The 6,271-nt window shown below is 46.7% G+C and overlaps 1 non-coding gene across 1 annotated transcript; it reads right to left on the minus strand.

Moving 5' to 3' along the window:
* Positions 1-5,667: 5,667 nt before the first annotated feature.
* On the minus strand, positions 5,668-5,742 carry Trnat-ugu. The gene has a single exon. It is a non-coding gene; the product is annotated as a tRNA-Thr (tRNA).
* Between the last annotated feature and the right edge of the window lie 529 nt (positions 5,743-6,271).

Below are 6,271 nucleotides of genomic sequence, written 5' to 3' on the forward strand. Positions count from 1 at the left end.
AGAATATGGGATCGGTGGGTTTAGGAGGGTAATACGGAACGCCGTGCTGGATTCCAACGGCCTCGTATCACTAGCAGTCGAGATGACAGGCATCTTATCCCCGTGGCTGTAACGGATCGTGCAGCCACGTCTCGATCCCTGAGTCAACACTTGGGGACGTTTGCAAGACAACAACCATCTGCACGAACAGTTCTACACGTTTGAAGCAGCGTGGACTATCAGCTCGGACACCATGGCTGCGGTTACCCTTGACGCCATATGACAGACAGGAGCGCCTGTGATGATGTACTCAACGACAGACCTGGGTGCACGAATGGCAAAATGTCATTTTTTCAGATGAATCCAGGTTCTGTTTACAGCATCATGATGGTCGCATCCGTGTTTGGCGACATCGCGGTGAACGCACATTGAATGCGTGTATTCGTCATCGCCATACTGGCGTATCACCCGGCGTGATGGTATGGGGTGCCATTGGTTACACGTCTCGGTCACCTCTTGTTCGCATTGACGACACTTTGAACAGTGGACGTTACATTTTAGATTTGTTACGACCCGTGGCTCTACCCTTCCTTGGAACCCTGCGAAACCCTACATTTCAGCAGGATAATGCACGACCGCATGTTGCAGGTCCTCAGCGGGCCTTTCTGGATACAGAAAATGTTTGACTGCTGCCCTGGCCAGCACATTCTCCAGATCTCTCACCAATTGATAACGTCTGGTCAATGGTGGCCGGGCAACTGGCTCGTCATAATACGCCAGTTACTACTCTTGACGAACTGTGGTATCGTGGTGAAGCTGCATGGGTAGCTGTACCCGTACACACCATCCAAGCTCTGTTTAACCAGGCGTACTCAACGACGAACCTGGGTGCACGAATGGCAAAACGTCATTTTTTCGGATGAATCCAGGTTCTGTTTACAGCATCATGATGGTCGGCATCCGTATTTGGCGACATCGCGGTGAACGCATATCGCCATACTGACGTATCACCTGGCGTGATGCTATGGGGTGCCATTGGTTACACGTCTCGGTCACCTCTTGTTCGCACTGACGGAACTTTGAACAGTGGACGTTACATTTCAGATGTGTTACGACCCGTGGCTCTACCCTTCATTCGATCCCTGCGAGACCCTACATTTCAGCAGGATAATGCACGACCGCATGTTGCAGGTCCTGTACGGCCCTTTCTGGATGCAAATATGTTCGACTGCTGTCCTGGCCAGCACATTCTCCAGATCTCTCACCAATTGGAAACGTCTGGTCAATGGTGGCCGAGCAACTGGCCGTCACAATACGCCAGTCACTACTCTTGATAAACTGTGGTATCGTGTTGAAGCTGCATGGGCAGCTGTACCTGTACACGCCATCCAAGCTCTGTTTGACTCAATGCCCAGGTGTATCAAGGCCGTTATTACGGCCAGAGGTGGTTGTTCTGGGTACTAATTTCTCAGGATCTCTGCACCCAAATTGCGTGAAAATGTAATAACATGTCAGTTCTAGTATAATATATTTGTCCAATGAATACCCGTGTAACATCTGCATTTCTTCTTGGTGTAGCAATTTTAATGGCCAGTAGTGTAAAAGATACTGTGGAAATCAAATTGCGAGTTAACAAGTTAGTGGTACTTGCCACACACTTACCAATGCGTGTAAGCGAAGTTTAATAGTGAGATATTACTAGAAGTATGTACTATGTGATACGTCGTGATCGGCCCATGACGGTGACAAAGATATCGTTGTTAGTGCTGATGTAGTGTATTGGTCGGAGTCGGGAACCATTGTAACTATTATATCTGAGGAGCTGCGTACCCTCAACGACATACGACGACAAGTAAACAGCGTCGTTTTTAATAAACATCTGATGTAATACACTGAGGTGACAAAAGTCATGGGATACCTCCTAATATCATGCCTCACCTTTCGTCCAGCTACTACAGCAGCTCGACGTAGCATGCACTCAACAAGTCGTTGGAAGTCCCCTGCAGAAATATTGAGCCATTCTGTCTCTATAGCCGTCCGTAGCTGTGTAAGTATGGCCGGTGCAGGATTTTGTGCATGAAATGAACTCTCGATTGTTGTTGTTGTGGTCTTCAGTCCTGAGATTGGTTTGATGCAGCTCTCCATGCTACTCTATCCTGTGCAAGCTTCTTCATCTCCCAGTACCTACTGCAATCTACATCCTTCTGAATCGGCTTAGTGTATTCATCTCTTGGTCTCCCTCTACGATTTTTACCCTCCACGCTGCCCTCCAATACTAAATTGGTGATCCCTTGATGCCTCAGAACATGTCCTACCAACCGATCCCGTCTTCTGGTCAAGTTGTGCCACAAACTCCTCTTCTCCCCAATCCTGTTCAATACTTCCTCATTAGTTATGTGATCTACCCATCCAATCATCAGCATTCTTCTGTAGCACCACATTTCGAATGCTTCTATTCTCTTCTTGTCCAATCTATTTATCTTCCATGTTTCACTTCCATACACTGCTACACTCCATACAAATACTTTCAGAAATGACTTCCTGACACTTAAATCTATACTCGATGTTAACAAATTTCTCTTCTTCAGAAAAGCTTTCCTTGCCATTGCCAGTCTACATTTTATATCCTCTCTACTTCGACCATCATCAGTTATTTTGCTCCCCAAATAGCAAAACTCCTTTACTACTTTAAGTGTCTCATTTCCTAATCTAATTCCCTCAGCATCACCCGACTTAATTCGACTACATTCCATTATCCTCGTTTTGCTTTTGTTGATGTTCATCTTATATCCTCCTTTCAAGACACTGTCCATTCCATTCAACTGCTCTTCCAAGTCCTTTGCTCTCTCTGACAGAATTACAATGTCATCGGCGAACCTCAAAGTTTTTATTTCTTCTCCATGGATTTTAATACCTACCACGAATTTTTCTTTTGTTTCCTTTACTGCTTGCTCAATATACAGATTGAACAACATCGGGGAGAGGCTACAACCCTGTCTTACTCCCTTCCCAACCACTGCTTCCCTTTCATGTCCCTCGACTCTTATAACTGCCATCTGGTTTCTGTACAAATTGTAAATAGCCTTTCGCTCCCTGTATTTTACCCCTGCCACCTTTAGAATTTGAAAGAGAGTATTCAACATTGTCAAAAGCTTTCTCTAAGTCTACAAATGCTAGAAACGTAGGTTTGCCTTTCCTTAATCTTTCTTCTAAGATAAGTCGTAAGGTCAGTATTGCCTCACGTGTTCCAGTGTTTCTACGGAATCCAAACTGATCTTCCCTGAGGTTGGCTTCTACTAGTTTTTCCATTCGTCTGTAAAGAATTCGTGTTAGTATTTTGCAGCTGTGACTTATTAAACTGATAGGTCGGTAATTTTCACATCTGTCAACACCTGCTTTCTTTGGGATTGGAATTATTATATTCTTCTTGAAGTCTGAGGGTATTTCGCCTGTTTCATACATCTTGCTCACCAGATGTTAGAGTTTTGTCAGGACTGGCTCTCCCAAGGCCGTCAGTAGTTCCAATGGAATTTTGTCTACTCCGGGGGCCTTGTTTCGACTCAGGTCTTTCAGTGCTCTGTCAAACTCTTCACGCAGTATCGTATCTCCCATTTCATCTCTCGATTATATCCCATAAATGTTCGATGGGATTCCCGTGGGGCGATCTGGGAGGCCAGTCCATCGCAAGGACTCTCCAGAATGTTCTTACAGCCAAACGCCAACAACTGTAGCCTGGCGACATGGCGCACTATCATCAATTAAATTCCTATCTTTGTTTGGGAACATGAAGCTCTTTAGCAGTTGCAAATAATCTCCATGTAATAAGCACACAGTCCACTCCATATTAAACACAGGTCACACCATTATGGAGCATCACCGTTAGCACACTGCCTTGTTGACAACTTGGTCCATGGCTTCACAAGGTATGCGCTACACTCGAACCCTACCATCAGCTCTTACCAACTGACTCATCTGACCAGACCACAGCCGGCCGGGGTGCCCGAGCGGTTCTAGGCACTACAGTATAGAACCGCGTGACCGCTACGGTCGCAGGTTCGCATCCTGCCTCGGGCATGGATGTGTGTCATGTCCTTAGGTTAGTTAGGTTTAAGTAGTTCTACGCTCTGGGGACTGATGACCTCAGAAGTTAAGTCCCATAGTGCTCAGAGCCATTTGAACCATTTTTGAACCAGACCACAGTTTTCCAGTCGTCTAAGGTCCATCCAATATCATCAAGAGCCCAGGAGAGGCGCTGTAGGCGATGTCGTGCTGTTAGCAATGGTACTCGCGTCGGCCGCCGGCTGCCATAGCTCGCTAACACCATATAAGGCGGCCCTATCCTATCGTATACGTTAGTCGTACGTCCAACATTGATCTCTGCGGTTATATCACACAGTACTGCTTGTCTGTTATCACCGACAATGCCGACGCTCTCGGTCGTTGTGATACGGCCGTTGGCCACTGCGTTGTCCGTGGTGAGATGTAATGCCTGAAATTTGGTATTCTCGGCACACACTTGACGATCTGAATCTCGGAATATGAAATTTCCGAGGTGGATGTCGCACACGTCTAGCTCCAACTATCATTCCGCGTTCAAAGTCTGTTAATTCTCGTGCGGCCGTAATCACGCCAGAAACCGGTCCACATGATTCGACTGAGTACCAACGACTGTCCGACAATGCGCTGCTCTTTTAAACCCGGTATAAGCGATACTACAGCCATCTGTATATGCGCATATCGCTATCGTATGACTTTTGTTACCTCAGTGTATATTGAAGTGTGCTAAAATCATTAAGAAGTTTGCTGATTCTCTCTTCATCCTTTATTTCAAGAAACCAGTGCAATACGGTACGATGGCTTAAGAAAAACCTACTGAGTTATAACTGCCACCTTAGCTTTTGTTTACAGGCGAGAATACGTAAACGGTACAAGACACGTAATATATAAATTTACTGAAAGTCATGGATGACCAGAATGAGGAATTTCGTTAAATTGTATCAGGTACAGAATGAGGTCACAAGGGGGTGAGGATGGCCAGTGGCTTGGGCTCGCCAGCGCTACCCGTCTCCGAGACAACCGTGGCAGATTTCTCCGTGGGAACCTCTTGGCCCTGCCTGCTCGCCGTCAGATCCACCTCTCTCGTGGCGGTATCTTTCACCTCTTGTTCGCGCTCCGCCGGAACTTCCGCTGGTTGCTCCTTCTCCTCCCCTTCCTCTTCTCTCGCCACCCCCTTCGGGACCCACGTTGCATAGCGCATTGAAACTACGGTGTTCCGAGGGTGCATTAGCCGACCGCGCCGGTCGAGGCGAATTTTGCGGTACTTAATACCGACTGGTGTGGGCGTCCCTTGGTACAGCACCTGCGAAAAGAAGGAAGTCGCTGTGTGAGTGCTTCTTTCACGAAATTGGCGTTACAACAATGAAATCTAAATCCTGTAAATGCGTTTCATTTTCTCCCACCTTTGCTGAACTGGCATTCAGTTTACAGAGTCATCATAAGACGTCAGGTTTTAAGCCAAAACCTGCGAGCAGATAAATGATGCAATAAGATCAACCAATGGTTCAAAAATTTTCTGTCTGTTAGGTGCAGAGCGAAAACGATACGAACATTCTAAGATTTACAATTAAATGAACACCCTTACCTGCTTACAGTCGTTGACATACGTCAACGGGGACAGATGAAAATGTGTGCCCTGACCGGGACTCGAACCCGGGATCTCCTGCTTACATGGCAGACGCTCTATCCAACCGAGCCACCGAGGACAAAGAGAATAACGTGACTGCAGGGATTTATCTCTGACACGCCCCCCGCGAAACTCACATTCTCAACGTATTGTCCCGCACTACATTCGTAGTGTCCCCGCCCATTATACTCGTTACTCGCGGCGCGTTGCCGATTCCCGTAAGAATTCGGGCACTGTTTGTGCATTCGCACAGAGGAAGAAGATGGTCAAGTGGCCGGTGAGCCTTAACTATATATATACTAAGATGGTATCTGTTCTTTCGGACATGTCCGAAAGAACAGATACCATCTTAGTACACTCCTGGAAATTGAAATAAGAACACCGTGAATTCATTGTCCCAGGAAGGGGAAATTTTATTGACACATTCCTGGGGTCAGATACATCACATGATCACACTGACAGAACCACAGGCACATAGACACAGGCAACAGAGCATGCACAATGTCGGCACTAGTACAGTGTATATCCACCTTTCGCAGCAATGCAGGCTGCTATTCTCCCATGGAGACGATCGTAGAGATGCTGGATGTAGTCCTGTGGAACGTCTTG

The sequence above is a fragment of the Schistocerca piceifrons genome, chromosome 4, assembly GCF_021461385.2.
Source record: "Schistocerca piceifrons isolate TAMUIC-IGC-003096 chromosome 4, iqSchPice1.1, whole genome shotgun sequence".
Lineage (NCBI taxonomy): Eukaryota > Metazoa > Arthropoda > Insecta > Orthoptera > Acrididae > Schistocerca > Schistocerca piceifrons.